Source organism: Protopterus annectens, chromosome 6.part1 (genome assembly GCF_019279795.1).
Source record: "Protopterus annectens isolate FY-2018-M chromosome 6.part1, PAN1.0, whole genome shotgun sequence".
NCBI lineage: Eukaryota > Metazoa > Chordata > Ceratodontiformes > Protopteridae > Protopterus > Protopterus annectens.
Window position 1 is genome coordinate 448,022,034 of NC_056738.1, and position 22,282 is coordinate 448,044,315.

Below are 22,282 nucleotides of genomic sequence, written 5' to 3' on the forward strand. Positions count from 1 at the left end.
CTGCATGTCCTCTCTGCATTCGTGTGAGTTTCCTCCAGGTGCTCCGGTTTCTTCCCACATTACAAAGACATGCAGTAGTTGGATTGAACACTCTAAACTGGCCCTAGGTGTGAATGTGTGTGTGTGGTGTACCTTCCAAAGAGGGTTGGGCCTTGGGCTAGCAACCTGAGCCTGTAAAAGCCATTCCTGCTATAGAAACAACTAGTGCTGAAAGGTGCTCATTGCCCGATATAGCATGTGGTGTGCAAATAGGAAAGAGAGAGGAGAGAAAAATGAGAGAATCAACCGCCTGTGAGTGAGAACATGTTTACTAAGGAGGAGTGTGGGGCATTGCGATGTATAGAAAATATTTTAAAAGCCAAAAGTTCCTGTTCATTGCTAAAGGTCTAAAACTGGTAAAAATAAGTATAAAGAAAAAACAACCAACTGGCTAGACCACCACACAGACAATGTATTTAAAACAATAAAATATATTAAATATGAATAAACAATCCAAAAAGATAAGGATAAGCGCTTTCAACCTTCTGGCCTACCTCAAATCCTAAAATGCAACAAATCCATCTGCTTATTATCACAGCTAACATCCAGTCATATCTCTTCAAGGATAACACTACCTGTTCTATTAGCCAGTCATAGTTTCATCTCAGAGTTCCACCTCTTCAGGATTGGTTTCAATGGAACAAGATCGTTCAAAACAAGTGAACAGTCTGCTTGTAAATTTACTATCCATTTGATTTCTTCAATTTCGGTTCTATTGCACATGTCATCTCTTCTCGGATTTTCAGAAACAGTTTCCAAGATCATAAACAAAAACGTATGGTCAGGGTTAGACATAATATGCTGTGAGAGGGCATTGCTCTGGATTGCGTTCTTGATGTCACTCAAATGATGAAGAATGATTTCTTTGAAAGGTCTGTTGGTTTTACCAATATATTAATGAGAGCAAAGGGTACACGTGGCAACATAAATCACATTTCTGGTATTACAGTCAGCATATTTATTGAGCCAATACCTTTTATGAGTATTAGGATGCACAAAGTCATTGGTAATGTTAATATTATGGCAAGCCTTACATCTGCCACATGAAAAAGTACTTTTCATTAAAGAGAAAGGGTTCAACAATTTCTTCATATTCTTGTAGCAGAGCAACCTCTTAAGATTCATAAAATTTTTAAAACAAAAACGAGATGTGTCACTTATAATATGTCATCGTTAGTTAAGATCAACCACATTTTCTTGGTAACATTACACATTTGAGAAGCATCTGAGTTGTATGTAAGTAGACATCTGATAGGTCATTCTCCTTTGTCACATTTTTGATTATCCCCAAAGATCGACCACATTGTCTTGGTAACATTACACATTTGAGAAGCATCTGAGTTGTATGTAAGCAGACATCTGATAGGTCATTCTCCTTTGTCACATTACACATTTGAGAAGCATCTGAGTTGTATATAAGTAGACATCTGATAGGTCATTCTCCTTTGTCACATTTTTGATTATCCCCAAAGATCGACCACGTTGTCTTGGTAACATTACACATTTGAGAAGCATCTGAGTTGTATGTAAGTAGACATCTGATAGGTCATTTTCCTTTGTCACATTTTTGATTATCCCCAAAGATGTTGTCTTGGTAACATTACACATTTGAGAAGCATCTGAGTTGTATGTAAGCAGACATCTGATAGGTCATTCTCCTTTGTCACATTACACATTTGAGAAGCATCTGAGTTGTATGTAAGTAGACATCTGATAGGTCATTCTCCTTTGTCACATTTTTGATTATCCCGTCTTGGTAACATTACACATTTGAGAAGCATCTGAGTTGTATGTAAGTAGACATCTGATAGGTCATTCTCCTTTGTCACATTTTTGATTATCCCCAAAGATTGACCACGTTGTCTTGGTAACATTACACATTTGAGAAGCATCTGAGTTGTATGTAAGTAGACATCTGATAGGTCACTGTCCTTTGTCACATTTTTGATTATCCCCATTATTATCCATCTTATCAGGAAAGAGATGGTCCTTTCATGTTTTTGCATATTGTTGACTTTTATTTATATTTGTTCTTGTGTCTACATGTTGTATGCCTGCCCCTGTCTGAGAGCATTTATAGGTATTGTCTGTGTGCCAACATTATGTTTGTGTGGTAATCTATGGGATCTCAACACAAGGAAAATGACAGCTGTTCTTTTATAAACTTTATTCAAGCAGGTTTTCTTTCCTTGAAATATAGCAGGGTCACTATTCCGATCAGCTATTATGATTGGAGATCTTGTCAGAATAATGATTTGTTTGTTTTTTTTGATTAATTTGTTAACTCAGTAAACTCATAAGAGAGAAGTGTTTTTTTTTCACGAGTGAAGCAGAAGCAGTATTGTTTAAAGTCATACAGTATGCATGTGCTAATGAGCATTTTAAGTCAAGGACTACACAGTGAAATTCTTTAGCAATTCACTCTTAAGCTTTCATATTATACTACCGGACATTTCTATCTCATCTGGATCTCCGGCAATACAGTTTGCTATCATTTGATTTTTTGACTCTAGCGCTTGAGAAAGTGAAGTTGCCTAGGTCAACTAATACTGTTCTTATGAAGACATTGACTGCATTCCTAGTAGCTACCTGTGAATTTTTACTATCATTATAGTTAGAACTTACAGACTCAGGTGAATCAAGAATGTATCTGAAGAGCTAAGAAAACATGTTTCAAACAAACCATTGTGGAGCCTCCTACACACACCTAGTTGTCCCACAACACTGTCCATTTAAGTGACTTGCTCAGAGTAACACAGTAGGTAAAGGGAATCAAACCCTGGGCTATACGAAACAAGTTACTGCTTTAATCAGCTATGCTAACTGCTAGACAAGAAAGAAAGGACTGAACCATGCACCATTTCAGTCACATGCTGACAACATACCCACTATCCCAAAGTGCAAGTCATTTACTAATCTTGGCAGAATTAAATAAAGGTGATAAACTATTATTTTATTTTATTATTTATGTCCATTCACCAGTCTCTATTGTGCAACCCTCATGCATGATACACTTTTTTATTTTACATCAGTGGTTTTCTGCTTCTCATTGCTGTTTTATTTACTTTCCTCTCCCTTTCCATCACCACTACTTTTAACTCATAGTAGCTCATCAACTCTTTCAATTCTTCCCTTACTTTTTATCCAGTCCCTCTCATTTCCTCCTGCTTCATTGTTCTCATTACAATATCCAGATGCCTATTGTCTGGTTCTCCTTTCTAGCACTTGCCCTTTGCTTTCCATTTTCTGGCTATTACCCTCTTTACATTTGTTGTCATTAGTATTACTGCATGCATTTCTTTTTTCCTGCCAGTCCCTCCCACCTTCACTCCTTATGTTCCACATGTAAATTTCCCAGGAGTTGTGTCCCTCTTTGTTATACATCATCTTCCAGATTTCCAAAGCCTGTATTCAGACCATTTGTGTTGAGGTATACTGCCAGAACATACATTTCATACCTGCTTCTCCTGTCACACATTTCCTGCTTCATGAATCTCTTTGCCTTCTGCCCTTATATAATATTTTCAATGAGGGAAACAATCTGTACGACCCTCTTTAAGATAGCTCTCCATCCCCATGCATTTCCTGCATTCCTGTTGTTAAAGGACTTTTCACCATTCTGCCTCTCCTTACTTCTGCCATCCTCCTCCTAATTCATTCTCTAGGGCTTTCTCCAGTTTCCCCATAAGATCTTCATAGATTATTATCTGTTTAGCTTTGCCCTACTTTTCATATTTGTCCTACTATTGTTTTACTTCCTTCCTTTCTTTTCTTTTTCTGGGTTTATGTTCCTTCCTTTCTCTAGCTGTTTTCTCTCAGTCTGCTGTATGTCCACCATGCATTCTGTGTTAAGCTGAATTCTTGTATTAATTCTTGTAAGGTTTTGCATATTGTCTATCCCCATGTATTTCCATTGTAATGCCCCACTCTATCAAATCCTCTTTTCCTTACAATTCTCAGTTTGTTTCTTGGCTATGAAAGTGTTCTATCCCTATTTTTCCGTATGTATCTTTCTTTTCCTTCTCCCTATATCATGTTACCTGATCTCTTGAGTGCCTTCTCATTCATTCTTTTATATTTTCCCCACCCTCCTGCTTGCCCTGTCTTGCCTTTTGGTCTACTACTTCCTCTCTATCTAACTAAGTTGGCTATATGCTAAGGCCAGCAAGGGTATGTGTGAGAGCCCCCAGCCCCTTTCTTCTACTTAGTCTTAGCTTGCTTTTTAAGCTCCTTCTCCCATTCCAATTCTCTGTCAACCTTTCTAAATCCTTTAATAATTTTAGTAGCTTGATTTCCACTGCATCCATTGGCAGATATCTTGGCACATATATTATATCCTAGAGAATCATTCCATTTACTTATGTGTATCTTTTCCATCATTCCCTTTCCATTACATCCTGTATTTTCTGTATTCCCTTCTCCAAATTATTTTGTATTGCATCACTTAATGTGTATCCTACATATAATAAGACATTTGGGGTATTCACTCTCCTGAATGTATGTCATGTCTCCTGAATGTATACCATGCCTGCCTTTCCCTCTTCCACTCATGCCCTGACAACTATTATCTTTGTTCTGGTTTAACCTAAGTATGGAGGTTCTTTCAAACCTTGCAAAAACTGAGGCTACTTTCTCCATGGCAACCTCTACATTCTCTTACACAAACATGTAGTCAGCTGTGTACATTAAGAGTCTTGGTGGGATTCCCCTTCTGTGTACATTAAGAGCCTTGGTGGGATTCCCCTTCTGTGTACATTAAGAGCCTTGGTGGGATTCCCCTTCTGTGTACATTAGGAGCCTTACAAGCACGTTTGCCATCAACTTGAAATCTGTGTTAATTAAGGAGGCTGATCTGTTATTCCATATTTCCATTCATTCTCCCTGCGTCTGTTATTTCTCATTTCACTCATCTTTCATATTCACCCTTTATAACTATCCATATTTTCTCCCAGCCTTACGTGTAGAACTCTAGCAGGTACCCTTCTTGGATCCCCTACGTTTCTGTCTTTCATTGCCATTAGTGCCTCTTTGGTCTCCCCCATCATGATTTTTGCATTCAGCTTTTCCCTGTTTTTCTTCTACGTGGTCCACCCTCTTCTCTGTCTGTGCCCTCCCAATGGACTTCCTTTTCCTTGCACCCTTCCTGGTACATTTGTTGTAGTACTGGCTAACCCTGCTGCCTTCCTCTGTGATTGCTCCCTCTTTCCCTCTAATGCCTGGTACTGCTCTTTCATCATTTCCTTTCCTTTGTTATAATTCTTTGATAAATTAGTTTCCTGTTCTTCCTTACAGAAATATTGTTCAGTTTCCACTCTACTTTTTACCCTTCCTTCTAGTTCAGTCTTTATTTCTGCTCCCTCTGTCATTAGTGCTTCTCTGCCCCTACCAATTTTCCATATTTTCCTTTGTATCCTGCTCAGTCCTCCTTCCAGGTTTCTTATCTTTTCCTTCACCTATACTCATTCATACCTTTTACCTTAACTTCTGCTGAGATTCCATCCCAATACTGTTCTCCCAATTCTGTCTGGTCTTTAGTGTTCTCCTATACTCTCTCTTCTGTCAGCTTTTCATACTTGTTACTTCCTTTCCTAATCATTCCACTTTTAAAAAATCCATTTCCTTCCCAACCTCTACCCTTTTCCCCTCTCTTATCATTTCTACTGCTGTTTGGTGTTTATTTCTCCCCTGTATTTCTATGTCCTCCACTATTTTTGGAGTTTCTTCTTTCCCTGCTATCCTGATCGGTTTACTTGCTTGAGTCAAGCAGTTTCTGGTAAATATGTACTTCCACTTTTTTAGGGTGTATTTTTCTCCATGTATACTTCCACTCTCCTTCTATTATGTCCCTTTCTAAGTCTATTTTCATCTTTATGTTGTACTTTCTTTTGTCAAATGCCGGATCTTTCTTTGGATGTTGTGTGACATTGAAGTCTCCTACAGTTATTTCATCATTATCCTTTTCTGTATGATTCCATTCTTCAATGAAAGTCTTATATCCTTGTTTGGGGCATACAGTTTTCCACGGGTTCATCTCTTTACATTTGTTCCGACTCCCCTCCTCATTTCTCTGAATCCTTTCAGTCACTACATGTAACCATTTCTGAAAAAGATGGCCACTCTCCTCTTCCCACCCCCTGCCTTATTGTTTATTCCTCCCTTAGGGTACAGTGGACTCGTGATCTTCCCTTCATCTTTTACCTGTAATTTGCTTTACAGGAACAATACCACATCTGCTTGTATTTTGCTCATTCTGGTGAGTTCTTTTTTTCCTTTTGATTAGGTGTAAAGCCACCCTCCATGTTCTAGGTCTGTGCTCATCATAGCTCTCAACCTCTTAGAGCAAGAAATCTGTACAAAGTCATAAGTAATGGGGAGGCAAAGGCCCAAAAATAGGGACAATTTTTAAATATTGCTCTTACAAACTTAGAAAATTGATAGAATAACAGGTGTTGCATTAGCAAGAATTTTCTGATGGGTTTCAAGTCTGAATCTCAAATCTGCCATTATTTTCTGACTTCAGTCCTCAAACATTTGGCAATGATTTGCCAAAAATCCACAATTTTTTGAGAAACAGGCAAAAATACAATGCAAAAATTTGGGAGGTATAGTGCTCATTACCTCCTGTTTTCTTTGGTTTTATACCCCCGTCACTGCCTTTAAATCACTCTCCTCTCCTTACCAAGCTAGACCTTTTGTTCTTTGGCCTTCAGCTATGCCTCCCCTATAGAGCTGGATCAGTCAACCTCTAGTTTGTGATTTGAGCACCTCTTTACTTGGGTCATTCACCCAAAGTGATTTTCCCAATTCTATTTGGCCTTGGTCTTCTTCCTTTAACTTATCCCTGATTGCCCCCTATTTGTTGTTTGCTTCTGTTTGTCTCTTCCCTTTCCCATATAATTTTTTCCTTTGAGTTTGTTCTTACTTTTGAGACCGTTTTATGCATTAAATTTCTCTCTGATCTGATATACTGCAGTCAAACCATGATCATTTTTCTTTCCACTTCCCACCATTTTACATTCTGAAACCATTATACTTTTGCCCACTGCTTCAAAGAGAAAGCCTTCTTTTATATGAAAATAAAAACATTTTACAGTAAGAAACATGTAATTGCAATCTGACTTTTTGGGGTCTATATTAGAACATCGAAGTGTCAGGTCTTCGAATGTTCTAATATCAACACCTAGTAACTGAAAGCTGAAAATAGCGAATTTTTAGATAACCGAATTCTTTCCTAGGAAAAGAATTTGGTTATCCATTATTGTCGCTTCGCTATTTTCAGCTCTGCGGTGGAAAGTTACGGTCGGGTTCAGGTAAGTGGGTGATTGTGTGGACGTGAGGGTTAGAGTGGGATAGTTGAGATAGGGTTAGGGCATGGGTCAGCTAAGTGTGTGAATGTTTGGACGTGAGGGTTAGGTTGGGATAGGTGAGTTAGGGTTAGGGCACGGGGGAGGTGTGTGTACAATAGTGACGGACCTTAGGGTTAGGGTTTGGGTTAAGGTAAGTGGGTAGATAGTGGTGTATGTACAGTTTAGTGTAGGTTTAGATCTAAGATTTTAGGTGTATGTGTGTGGATTGCTGTTTGTTTGGTGTGTTTGTGATGTGTGTATGTGCTTTGGAACAGTACATTATTTCCCTAGGAAAAAATTTGATTTTCAAAATTTTCGGTCTTACTGGTTTCCGGTTACTAGGTGTCGATATTAGAACATTCGAAGACCTGAAAGTTCGATGTTCTAATATAGACCCACCTTTTTGTGCCCCCCCACTTTGCCCACAACCTTTCTGTTACTTCTGGACCACAGTGCATTTAAAAATATTTCTTGCGGTCGAGTGGCCTCCGAAAGACATGCGTGAATGGGTGTGCCTTCGCTGAAGTTTGGGCATCGGGCTTGCAACTCAGCACCATAAAAAATCTACTGCCAATCATTAGCGGACCAGAGTTCTGCTGTGGCGACACCTAACCGGGAAAAGCCGAAAAGACAAACAACCTTTTGATATAGTGTCCCATGTTCATAGATTCCGTTAGTCCTTTTCAACCTCATTTGCCCTCTTTTCCCACTACTTCTATCACTTTGGTTTTGCTGTACTTTTGATCATAAGCTGGAAGACATATACTTCCTCAAACATGTATGACAGAGGTTTCTGTATTTCATCAATACAAACTCACTGGACCAGTTAGTCTGTGCCCCAATGAGGGATGATAAAACCCTGAGCTTGGTCCTTACCAGTATGGGGCAGTTTTGCTGTTCACCAACTGTAACTTCCTTCTTGGTCAAATCAGACCTCCAGTCACATTCACCATAATTCTGAAGCCTGAAGCATATTCTGATATGTTGGTATTCAGAGGTTTTTATTCAGAGATTATGAGAAAGGTAATCTTCTGAAACTGAATGATGACCTGGCTAAATTCAAAAGGCCCTTTCGTCTTCACGAGCCCATTGCTTATGCGGAATCCTTCACCGCCAAATTCTCTGCACATGTAAGTAGCTGCATGAATGCATATGTTCTCAGAAATGAATGCAATGCCAAATTCAAGAATAATCCCCCATGATGGAATCCAAATATAAACTCTGTAATAAAAGAAAAAAAAAACAAATTTCACCCAAAAGTAGATCTAACACTCAAGATGCCATGTTTGGTCTTGCTAAACTAAATAAGGAACTCTGAAGCCTGATTTAAATCAACCAAAGTCAGAAATGAGGTAAGGATAGATGAAGGATAACCACAAAGCCTTCTTTAATTAAGTTATATATTTCAGAAACAATGCTCAGCACTTGGCAGAGCTAGTAATGAATTATGCCATATGCAGAAATAGAAGATATAGCAAATCTACTAACACACACATTTAGCTCAAATTCACCTCCCAATATTCTTAGTTCACATACCCATAACATCAGCTCCCTCCAATCTCTAAAGAACAAGGTTTGAAGGTGTTCAGTATCAGCTTCAAAACAAGGTTTGCACTAGATGAGTGGAAGTCAGTGACAGCCATTCCCTTGCACAAAGATGAGGTTTCAGTGGACCAAGGTAATTATAGACCCATAAGCCCTTGCACAAAGGTGAGGTTTCAGTGGACCAAGGTAATTATAGACCCATAAGCCTGACAAGTCTCATCAAGGCTATGGAAAGGATCATTCTAGAATTAATAAATAAGGATATTGGTAACCTACAGGCTCTATACCCAACCCAGCTTGGATTTGTCAAGGGAAGATACTACCTACTTAACCTTTTTGACTTCTTTGAAAAAGTTACAAAAGAAATGGAATTGGTCAAAACAGTGTACACTGTATATCTATACCTTGGCATTCAATGCCATCCCATGCTGATGTATCATAGGTGAACACTCCCAGCTAAGTATCAATCCCTATGTAATTCATTGGAAAGCAAACTGGCTCACAAATGGAACCCAGGAAGCTAGGGTGGGTGGCTGTACCACCTCTGCAAAAGAGCTGTCACTAACTGTTTGACTCAGGGTTTAATCCCTGGGTCACTCCTCTTTGGGTTTTATGTTCTGGAGGCCAAATGTAATGTTCAGGGTTTGTTGCTGACCAAGTCTGTGAATGACTGCAAATTTTGTGTTGTCATAAACTCCTCAGAGGACACCAAGATCCTCCAAGATGGCTTGTTCTGAAAAAAATATCTAGTGTCAAAACCAAGGGCTAAAACTAAATGCCAAGAATTCTGTAATCATATCCTTTGGCAAACAATGACAGCACACCTCTGAAACGTGATCCCGTAGTTAGGGATCTAGGAACAAATGCCAACAGTGAACTGTCACTTAACCACATATCCACTGTTGCATAGAAGTGCCTTATCATTGCACAGCTTATATATAAAGATACTGTGTTCATGTCCAGGGATATAATTAGTCCACTGTACTCTGCATGCATTAGGTTCATTGAGTATAATGCCCCCTCCAATAAGTACCTGTTCAAACACTTGCTACACCTCAAAAGAACATGATGCTTTCTGATAAAAATAAAAAAAAATCAGGGGCCTAAATTATAAAAACTATGCCCTCAGTACCTACAAGGAACTTACAGGTTACCTTTACCTCACATATTGAGCTTCAGCAGACCCTATTACACTTTATCAAGTCCAATAGTATTATAAATATCTGTTCTAGGGGTCTTTGTCTCATATTGCAGAGTAGAACACATTAGAGTGATAGGTATGTATCAAAGAGAATTCTGCTCCTATAAGCTAGTCAAGTGCAAGTTGGATGAATGGATGGGTATCTGCAAATTCACCCCCTTTAGCACACTTGTCCCTCATGGAAAGGGAAAACATATAAATGTCACAAAATATCCTTGTTAGGCCTATCTCTGGGTAATATGTATGCAAAATACAACGGATAAAGACTTCCATGGGAATGTAAGGGTAGGCTTCTTAAGATCCTCACAGATGAATAGCACAGTAAATACCTTTGAACCTATGCAGCCATAACCCATTGCCTGCATGTGATGGAATTTACTGAGTACATCCACTCATGTTTTTTGCCTTGCACGGACTCGTATTTCTTCTGTCATCTCTCTCACTGTATGACCAGGCTGTCCAGTTATTGATGGCTTCAAACATTTTGAACTCCTTCTCAGGTTTGATTTTTTTTGCCGCTGTTTAATTTTACTTTTCATCACCCTTTCCTTGTCTAGTCCAGATTGGTCAGGCTTTCTGAGTTAGCACTGGGCATCTGAATCCTCTGAGGTCTCAAATGCAGTGTTACCTCTTCGACGGTATGTTTTTATTCTTCTGGTTTTTGAATCTTTATCTTTGCTTCTACTAAATTTTCTATTAAACTCTTCACTTCTGCTTGATTTTCTGCTTTAATCAGTTTCTTGTTCGTCATATTGTATATCTTTTGTATACTCTACTCACATTTCCTATGTTTTTCTTGTTCTGTCCTCCATTTCTGTAAGCTGCTGAGGATCTTATCCACCCCACTTATGTTATCACTTCATATCCTCTTGTTTACATCCTCTTTAGCTATATTTCTACAGCTGCACCTATGTCACATGACCCTTTTACTCCTCTCTGGCTGTTTTCAAGTTTGTCTGCCAGTCCTTTTTTTGGTGGAATAGTTTAATTTATTTGTGTGCGTCTTTTGCTTCAGCTTCCAAGAAGCATATTGTGTATAACAAACATTTGTGCTTCTCTCTCTTTGTGGAAAATGTGTCCATTTCCTTTCTATACTAAACTTACAGTTTCAGGGTAATTAATCTGTGCAGGAGTTTCCTGGGATTTCAGTGGTTCCATCATGTCAGAAATCCCTTTTGTTGTTATCATTTTTTTTTGTTTGGAGTCAGTTGGAATAATCTTTTACCAGTTTTCCAAACATATCATTAAACGACATCCATTTTAAGTGTTTTGGATTGTCTAATAATTACTTAAGTATATAGCTGTGCAGACATGTTAATATGTCTTAGCTGTCCTCTTTTTTTTCTCCATCCCTTCTGACAACTCTGTGGATCCTTTCTATTTTTAGTTCTTGTAGTCTAGGTTAGTGAAACCTTGCTTCTTGCAATTCCAGCAGTATTTTTTCTGGTTTTGTATCCAGGACTTGCTGTGATACTTCATCACCCTTATGTTGTTTCTGCTATATCTATTTCCAGGTCGGCTAGTTTTCCTGTTTGCCTTTCTAGTTTTTTTTCCTATTTCTGTCATCCTTCTACTGTGTTCCTGCACCTGTGGTGGTGCCCTGTCCTCTTTCATGTCCTGGAGCATTTCTTTCAGCTTATTCACTTCTCTTTGTTGACCTCCTTTTGAGAATGTCAAAGACGATCATTCCTGCTATCTGACCCAGCAGGAGTCCATTATAATCAAAGGATGGATGATATGAAGGAATGATATATCTGTCAGCACAAACTAAGCACCTTGCTACCTACAAATGAGTTGGTAGGTGCACACATTGCCATCCACAGCCCCATGCAAGTGGGTGACAGATCACTCATAATGGTGTGATTTGTTCTGTGTTGCATGTGATACTAGAAGCAATTTAGTACTATGCCTGACAGCTACCACCTACAGCACTTAGACTGTGCTGGAGGTGTTGTATAACACCACATTTTCACAAACCTGTAACACTGTTGAATGTATGTTCAGTGTTGAAGGTTCGCTTCTGCTCCCTGGATGCATATAGTGGCACACTGCAGTATGCTCCACAGACCTGCATCAAGATAACTGTGATCAGAAGAATGACCCATAATGTGGTGCTAAGAAAACTGTTGCAACATGAGAAGACACTCACATTTGTTGTCATACTTGTTGCACAGGAGGAGTTGGCTGAGGAGTTGTTGGAGGCTGTGGCTGCAGTCTGGCCCTATTACAAGGCAGAGCAGATAGCAATGCATTATGGAACAAACTAAAGGGCAGCATCTGGTCTGCAGATATGGGTTGTGACTAGACAAACAGAGAAGAAAACTTATGCATGCACTAATACACTCAGACTGTGCATTGACTGTCCACACTGTGCATCAGATGATACAATACCCATCCAAGCAGAGGGGTTGGTAAACCATAGTCATCACTGCCATTTGCACAGGTGAGGCACTACATAGTGACAGTGCACAGCAGTGCTTGCATATATTTGGATGCAGGAAGGGAGCTTATGATGCTGTATTTGGTCTACTTACATTTCCCTCAGTGATAAGGTGAGCCACCATGGGTAGAGCTCAGGCTGGATATATCTTATTGCCATGCAGGGTAAAAAACTGGAAGCAGCCTGTCCAAGAAACAGTACACCACATTGAGTGCCTTGTGAGATTGCTGTTTTGGTTCCTGCTATGGTTTTCCTGCTGTATTATGGCATCCATGCCCCCCAGATAGGCATGGACATGTGTTTCTGGAGTTATGTCTGCAAGGAAGATGGATGGCATGGATGGCATTGAGTGGTGGAGTGTCACTGGCTTGCTGATGAGGTGTGACCCTGTGGATCCAGGAGAGCATAGACCCTTTTCCATTGGAGTGTTCATGGCCAGGACTGGATGCAGGCATGGACAGCACAAATAGAACAGCCATCTCTAAAGTGCTGTGCTCCATCCATATAAGCTGGTGTGCAATCTTAAGCTCATCCCTCCATAACCCGACGTGGTGATGATGGTAACCAGATCCTTGCACTCAGTTGGATACATCAGTAAATGACTATGGAGCCATCACTGTCCTCCATTCATCTCATCTTCACTGTTGAAAAAACAAAACAGAATAAGAAATAACATGTAATTTAGTTGATGCTTTTGTTCAATATAATAGAGAAAAGATCATGATCCTTTGTCTGCATGCCCTGTAGATTTTCCCGTAGTCCCTCCAATGATTGCAAGTTTTCATATGGGCCAAGCACCATACACAGCATCTCAGCTATGGTCTGATTAATAGCTGGTTATACTTGGATAACAGACCTGCACATCTACACTTCCATGTCATAATGCTCATGACATCGAGTGATTACAGTTTTTGCATACAGAGAGACATAAACACCAGGATTTGCATGCAGAAATGAGGGAAATGTGGAAGAAGGATACCCAGAAAGTCCCAATAGAGTAGGAACAATGAGTCTTAGAAATTACACTCGAACTTAGATATGCAACCGATACATGTAACTCCATGTGAATTGCAGGAGGAGTCAGTTCTTGGCACACTGCGGGTGCTGTGAAGAGCACTTTGGCTAAAATTGAGGATTGATACCATGTAATTCAAAGGGGATCCAGTTCCTACTTGCCTGGGAAGCTATGGTTAACAAACCTTGCTGCTTTGCCAGAGCCAGGTTGCACATGGCACCTCATGGCTTTTGGCTGCTGGCAAAGGCTCCTGCCTCCCCATAGTGCCTTTTTAGACAAAGTTTCAAAAAGAAATTTACAGAAGTGAAATTTGTCAATCATAACAAAATAAGGATCATGTTGCTAAATGCTAGGAGTTTAAACCAAAAACTGCACACACTGGAAGCACTTCTACTACTGGAAGATGTAGATATCTGTGTAGTCATAGATTCAAGGCCTCAGAGAGTACCCCAGCCTTGAAGGTTACAATGCATTCCATACCTTCAGACTGCAAAAAGAACATGTATGAACCAAAGAAGGTGGTGTTTCTATCTATATCAGAGATAAATTCACCTCCCATCTAGTTCAGGTTATGGTGGGTAAGACACCCATTCAAGTCATAGCCAGTTATATATCCCCATCCATGGGTCATGATGAGCATGAAGCCTACTTGACCAAACTGGAGACAATCTAAATATTACTGAATACTCTGGTTATGGGTGATTTCAGTTATCCCACCATCATCTTGGAAACCTGCTGTAGCACAAATCCAGAAGCACAAAAGTTCCTTGATTTTAACTCAAATGCCCTGGAACAAATCGTTCATACCCCAACAAGAGGAACAAACATACTAGATCTGGTCCTCACTAACATGTCGAATGGATGCACTACCACAACTGTCAGTCCCTCATTAGTTAAATCGGACCATAAATCAGTCACCTTTGAGCTGACACTAACACCAGAACTCACAATGGGCAAAATCAGGCTAAAATAACTTCAACAAGGCAAACTACACCCTCCTAGGTGAAGGTATAAATGCATTCCAAGCCCCACATCCAGCTGGAAATAACTACACTGAAGCTTACACTAAAGCCCTATACAGTCACTTGTATAAGTGTATAGGCTTGGCTCATACCTCTCAACCTCTTAATGCAATAAATCTGTACAAAGCTTGATAAAATGGGGGTACAAATAGGGACATATTTTAAATATTGCTCTTATAAACTTAGAAAGTTGCTAGAGTAACAGGATTTGTTTTATTATACATTTTCTGATGGACGTGAAGTCTGAAACTCAAATGTATGTCAATGTTTAGTGACTACAATCCTGAGATCACCCCTGTGATTGGCTGTAACAGAAAGAATCAAAGCTAGAACCCAAAGTAAACACAAGCCACCATGGTGGACACCCATCATTAACAAACTTTACAATAAGTGCAAAATGTTGCTGTCCCTGAAAAGAAAGGTGTGACCTCAACAATGGAAAAGCACCTTCCTCACCTTCAATCAGCAAATAAGACAACTTGTCATATCCTCTAACGGCCTCTTTGAGAAAAAAACTTAGTTAGCACAGCCAAGGATAACCATAAGGCCTTTTACAGCAATGTACATAGCCTAGGACCCAAGCATGTGCAGAACCAATGGTATCACACACACTGACCCCACAGAGATAAACCTACTAGTGGATAGGTTTGGTGAAAATTTAATTCCCCATCCCCTCCAAATCTATCATAAAACCTTGCCCTAACCCCCCCCCCCCCAAAATATGTGAAGAACAAGTCATCAAAGCCTTGTGCAAGGCAAAAAACATAGCCTCTGTGGGACCATATGACATCCCAGGCTGTCTTCTAAACAGGCTAAAACATAAATTAGCATCATCATTAAGTACCCTTTTCAGTCATAGTCCCACCACGGTCTTTGTTCCTGTGGAATGGAGAACAGCAAAAGTTATCCCCTCCATAAAGGTGACCTAGCAACAAACTCATGGAATTACAAACCCGTAAGACTGACCAGCCTCATCTGTAAGGCCATGGAACGTATCATTATGGACCTCATAGATAAAGATATAGGTGGCCTCCATACCCTGGATCCTACCCAAATCAGCTTCATCAAGGGCAGATCCTGCCTGTAAAATCTTGTGGATTTTTTCAACAATGTAACCAGACCCACTGTTTAGGGTAAATCTGTGCACACAACATACCTCAACTTGGCAAAAGCTTTAGACACAATCCCACACTCAGGCATTACCAATAAACTTAGCAAACTGAATGTAAAGCCCTTTGTTGTAAGACAGGTTGCTAACTGGCTCACAAACTAGACACACACTATCAAAGTGGGCTACTCCACATCAAGCAGTAGACTTCCAGCCAGCTGGGTGCCACAGGGGTCAGTGCTGGGCCTCCTACTGTTTGGTATATACTTTGCAGAAATTCTGGTCAAAACTATGGGGTTGTACACAACTGCAAACTGGGTGCAGTTATTAAATCAAATGATGTTGGTATACTAAAGAAGGGACTTACACAGACCAAAGATGGTCTCAAACTGAATGCAAAGAAGTGCATCATCATTCCCTTTGGAACAAAGTGTCCCTTCACACTATCAAGTCAACAACAATACCTTAAGTGCCCATGAAATAGTAAGAGATTTGGGTTCACAAGTTGACTGTGACCTTAACTTTGACCACCAGGTGTCTACTATAGTAAGGATGGCTTTCTATGTAGCACATCCCTCAGTGCTACTCTGGACAATAATGCCTCTTTCGGTACGTACCATACAAAGCACCTGCAGACAGATTTATCTTCCACTGACTGCCTTGTCTTTGGAATAGGCTACCTATTCATGTGAAACAGAACACCTGTGTGAAACTGTTCAAAAGGAACCTAGACGAGTGGATGAGGCACCACAAATTCTTACTGGAAATAGTGCCCACAACCCTCTTGGACATGGGCAGTCACTACTAAATGCAATATTTGGTATTAACTAACATTTCTATGGTATTATATTTGGATGAAATGGCTAGGCTTGAAATGACCTCTGGGTTGATAGCCTAGTAATCTCCTATGATCCTATGTCACCCAGTGGATAGCTAACCGGCTCAGAGACAGGACCCAGGAAGTTAGGATTGGGAACTTCACCTTTACAAAGAGGTCAGTCACAAGCAGAGTCCCTTAGGGATTGGTCCTGGGACCACTACTTTTTGGCATTTACTTCTTTGATGATAAGACCAATGTCAGTGGCCTCTAGCTGAATACATTTCCAGATGATTGCAAATTAAGAGCTGTCATTGAATCCCACACCAATACACATATTCTCCAGGAAGGGCTGACACAAACAACTGGTTTCACAGCCATGGACTAAAACTAAATGCCAAGAAATGCATAATAGTATTCTTTGGGAAGTCATCCACCTCTTGTAACTATCATATTGACAACACACCCTAAAGAGATGACCCAGTAGTCAGGGACTTGGGGACAGACACAGACAGTAATCTAGCCTTTGACATGTCTATAGTACTGAGAAAATCATCGTATGCTGTACAACTTATAAACCAAGGTATGGCATCTTGGTCCAAGGAAGTCATTGTTCCACTGTATTCGACATTCATCAGACCTGTCATTGAGTACAATGCCCCCTTTGGTATATACCTAACCAGACATATCCAGCAATTGGAACATCCAGGGAGGTTTCTCACTAAAAGAACACAGGGTGTAAGTAACATATCCTATGCAGACTGCCTCAAGGCCCAATCCCTGTATTCTGTCTGCGGCAGACTGTTGAGGGGAAACCTATGCCTGGCACATAAGGCATTGTCAGACCCCACTCTGATAGACCTCCTGCATATCTGCAAAACATACAGCACCTGAATTCTAAAGACTTAATCCTTGCCTGTGATATAAATAGAAATTACTGGAGAGACAGGCATGTATCCCAGGAAATTCATCCCTGGTTTGGCACCTATGTCTTTAATAGACACAGGCAGCCTATAAATGTTTTATCTCCCAGGCCCCTGCTTGTAAATGTTTCATCTCCCAAGCCCCTGCCTAGACTTATCAAGGGTACCATAACTTGTCAGAGATTTGGGGTGCATGTCCAGGTTTATGTGCTAATGTGGTCATTAGCCTAGTAAACACCTATGAACCTATGAATACTGCTTCAGTTTCATTTAATAAAAATCAGGAATTAGGCATAGCTTTACTACACTAGCCTTTTTCAGAGTATAAAAATCCGCATTTGGGAATAGATTCACTGTACAACTCTAATTTTATTTAATAAGAACCACAATTCACAGATAGATTCTCAACACTACTCCTTTTTCCATTTATAAGAATCAGAAGGTTCACACCACTACCCCCTATTAGTTTTGTAAAAATCAAGAGGTTCACATCACTACCCCTTATTCCTTTTGTAAGAATTGGTAGTTGGCAGCTGCTTCCAAGCATTACTGCTATTCTACTGGATAAAAATCAGGACTTACCAATAGTTTCCCAAGACTACTTCTATGTTGTTTGATAAGAATCAGGAATAACTTCCCATCACTCTTTGTATTCTCTTTTTAATAATCAGGACACAGCATTGCTATACCATCTGATAAGAATCTTGAGTTTGAGATAGTTTCTCAACATTAATCCTATTCCATTTAAAAGAACCAGGAGCTGGGAATAGTTTTCAACCACTACCCCTTCTCCATTTGGGAGAATCAATGTTTGGCAATAGCTTCCTAAAATTACTGCTACTCCATTTGCTAAACATTAGGACTTAGAGATACCTTCCTAAGACTACTATTATTCCATCTGATACACGTTAAGAGTTGTTGATAGCTTCTTAACAGTCCTCCTATTCCAGTTATAAAAAAACAGGAATTTGGGATTGCTACCCTAATCTTATAAAAATCTGGCATTGTGCATAGCTTCCCAACACTACTCCTAGCCCATTTACAGGCATGAAGGGAGGGGGACAGCTGTCCTCACTAATCCTATTCTGTTTATAAGAATCCGGGATTGGGCATAGCTTTCCAATACTATCTTTATTCCATTTAAAAGAATAAGAAGTTGAGGATGTGTTTCAGTAGTAGTCCTGTTCCATTGCATAAAGATCACAACTTGGGCGTGGCTTCCCAAATCGGATTTTGCTACATTAAGAGGAATAAGGAATTTGAACTTCCCATCACTAGTCCTAGTCGGTTGGAAAACTCAGTCGCTGAAGATAACTTCTGTACACTGCTGCTATGATTCAGTTGCTCCCTACGCTGCTCCTATTCCTTTTGTAAGAATCAAGAGTTGAGTATAGTTTCTCAAAGCTACTCCTACTCTGCTTATCTGAATCACGGAGCGTTTTCAAACACTGCTGCTTTTCCATTTATAACAGTAAGTAGTTGGATATAACACAGTGTAGTGCAGGGTTACAAAATGCTTGTTAGTACTACAGCATCCACTGTATATTTATTTTAGCTCCTCGTTTTGAGCCCTGCAATACTCAGCATCAGTTTTTTATGAATCCTAAATTATAAAATCTACACAGTCCATCTCAAAGCCTTGCCCTCTTCTTGATATCATAATGATTCTAAGAGATGACCCCTGCCTTGAAAACAGAGCCTCAAAAGACACTATCCTGTCAGACTTTTTACACATTTGCAAGTCTAATGGTAGACTGAACACCAGCTCAAGGAAACCCAGTCTCCTGTCGGAGGAACAGGTATGTATCAAAGAATACCGCTTAAACGGAAGCATCTTTCACTCCACATAAAGCAAAGTACTTATCTTACTATATTCAAACAATTTGGATAATTGGTTGGTAAATTGAAAATTCATCTAGGTTTAGCACCCATGTCCCTCATGGGTAGGGGCAACAAGTAAATGTCCCAATATGCCTTTGTTCTGCCTACTTCTACTTTTGGGTTATTTTAAAATAAAATATTAGGGCTAAAACCTACCATGGGAATGTAAGGATAGGCATTTTAGCACCCTCACAGATCAATAGCCTAGTAAGTAGCTCTGAACTTATGAACCTAAGTTCTTGTTCTTTCACCTTCTCTCCTCAGTGTTGCTCAGCAATATGCACAACACTAATTTAACCACAACCCTCTACAGAGCAAACAGCTTCATGTCTCTGGTGTGCTCTAAATCCTTCTTTATTCACTATGAACCAAATACTGAATGGTGTCCAAATGTTTTGGTTCAGGGACACTTAACATACTTGACAAGGCTTCAGGGGCAGGACACGTTGCTATGTCCAACATGCATCTGTACAGTCAAAAGCATTTTTTTGTGGGACAAACCCACCCCCATAGACAGCACAAAGAACAAGAAACTAAGGGTAATGCTGCTAAACGCCAGAAGTCTTAACCTCAAGATGCATGCACTCGAAGCTCTCCTCAGTATGGAGAACATCGATATCTGTGCAGTGACAGAAACCTGGTTCAAGGCTCCAGAGAGCACCCCAGCACTACCAGGCTATACCTCGTATCATGCTTTTCGGCCCCAAAACCCGGACCAAACCACAAAAGGAGGGGGAGTTTCCATATTTATCAAGGATATCCAAACCTCCAGGTTAGTGGCATTGCACGAAGTATCGGAGACCATCCATGTGCAACTAACAGTGGGCAAGACTGCTTTTCAGTTTATAGCATCCTACAGACCACCCTCTCAAAGTCAGGAATCCCATTCGGCTTTCCTGAAAACATTGGAGAACATGAAGATCTCCGAACACCATTATATTGGGTGACTTCAACTACCCAAACATTGACTGGGAGCACTACTCAAGCCCCAGCAACTTAGCCCAAAGATTCCTGGAAATTATAAACTCAAATGCTATGGAACAACTAGTCACCACTCCCACAAGAGCGGACAACATACTAGACCTGATCATTACCAACATGGGGACTCTATGCTCCACACCAGAAGTATATCCCTCATTGGTAAGATCAGACCATAAATTAATTTCACTGGATGTCCACATCCCGACCCCACCCCAGCCCAGAAAACCACAGTGAAAAACTTCTCAAAAGCGAACTTCTCACTTCTCAAAACCGAAGTGGAATCCTAAAAAGGCCCCAGGGCCAGTGGAAACTACAGTCCAAACTGCAGAATCCTATATAAATGCATTCTACGGACATCTCCAGGAATGCATGGATCATGCTATCCCAAACAAAACCAAGACCCAGTCATCCAAAGGCAGGCATCCAGTCTGGTGGACCCCTGCCATAAATAAACTGTACAACAGAAGGAGGAAGCTACTACATGATAGAGCAAAATCTCTAATAGGGAAGGCATCTCTGATCAGTACTAGCAAAAAATTATGATCCCTCATAAAATCCTCCAAGGCCAGCTTTGAGAGAAAAATTGCACAGGACACCAAAGACAATCATAAGGCTTTTTTCAGTTATGTTAGAAACCTGGGATGCAACTCCCAGACTTGTTCTAAGTTGATTCTAAACGACAAAAAGTACACTGAACCCACAGACATCGCCAATATCCTGGCAGACAGGTTCAGTGCAAACTTCTCCACCCCCCCCCCAAAAGAGCAAGTATCTATCCCGGCAGAGGGCTGCCTCCCAAACATCTCAGATGCTCAGGTAAAGGCTGCCCTCTCCAAAGCAAAAAAACACTGCTTCCATGGGACCAGATGGTGTCCCAGGTTGCATCCTACATGAACTACAAGAGGAACTAATCCCTCAAATAAAACAGCTATACAATCTCAGCCTCACTACAGGATATGTACCCACAGAATGGCGTACAGCAACAGTGGTCCCACTCCACAAAGATGGAGCCGCTACGGACCCTGGAAACTATCACCCCATAAGCCTGACTAGCTTAGTCTGCAAGGCTATGGAGAGGATCATCATGGAGCTCATAAACAAAGACATTGGGGAACTACAGACACTAGATCCTACCCAGTTCGGTTTTGTCAAGGGCAGATCTTGCCTTTTGAACCTGGTTGACTTCTTTGAAACAGTCACCAAAGCCATAGATGAAGGGAAGGTAGTCCACACAGCCTATCTGGACCTTGCAAAGGCATTTGACACAATACCCCACTCGGGCATCATAGATAAGCTATCCAGCTTAAATATAAACCCCTATGTCACAAGATGGGTCACAAACTGGCTCAAAGACAGAACCCACAGAGTGAGAGTTGCTGGAGCCATGTCAGACTCAAAACCGGTCACAAGTGGCATCCCACAGGGTTCTGTCCTGGGACCACTCTTGTTCGGTATATACGTTTCCGAGGTACAGGCAAACGTGGGAGGACTATGGCTCACCAAGTTCGCAGACGACTGCAAACTGGGCGCCATAATCAACTCTCCAGCTGACACAAACATCCTTCAAAAGGTCTCACAGAGACAGATAACTGGTGCCAGCGCCATGGTTTAAAGCTAAATGCCAAAAAATGTATAGTCATACTCTTTGGCAAAAACAATGTGCCCACAAATTACCACATAGGCGGAAACCCATTAAGTACAGAGAAAGTTATTAGGGACCTGGGGACCCAAGTTGATAGCAATCTCTCCTTTGAAAACCACATTGCCAAAGTGGTTAGAAAGACCTTCTACATAGCCCACCTCATCACGAAGGGTTTCACATCTAGATCAAGAGAGGTAATTGTGCCCCTTTATTCATCCCTCATCAGGCCCATCATAGAATACAATGCCCCTTTTGGGATGTACCTTGCCCGACACCTGCAGCAATTAGAAAGACCCCAAAAGTATCTCACCAAGAGGATCAA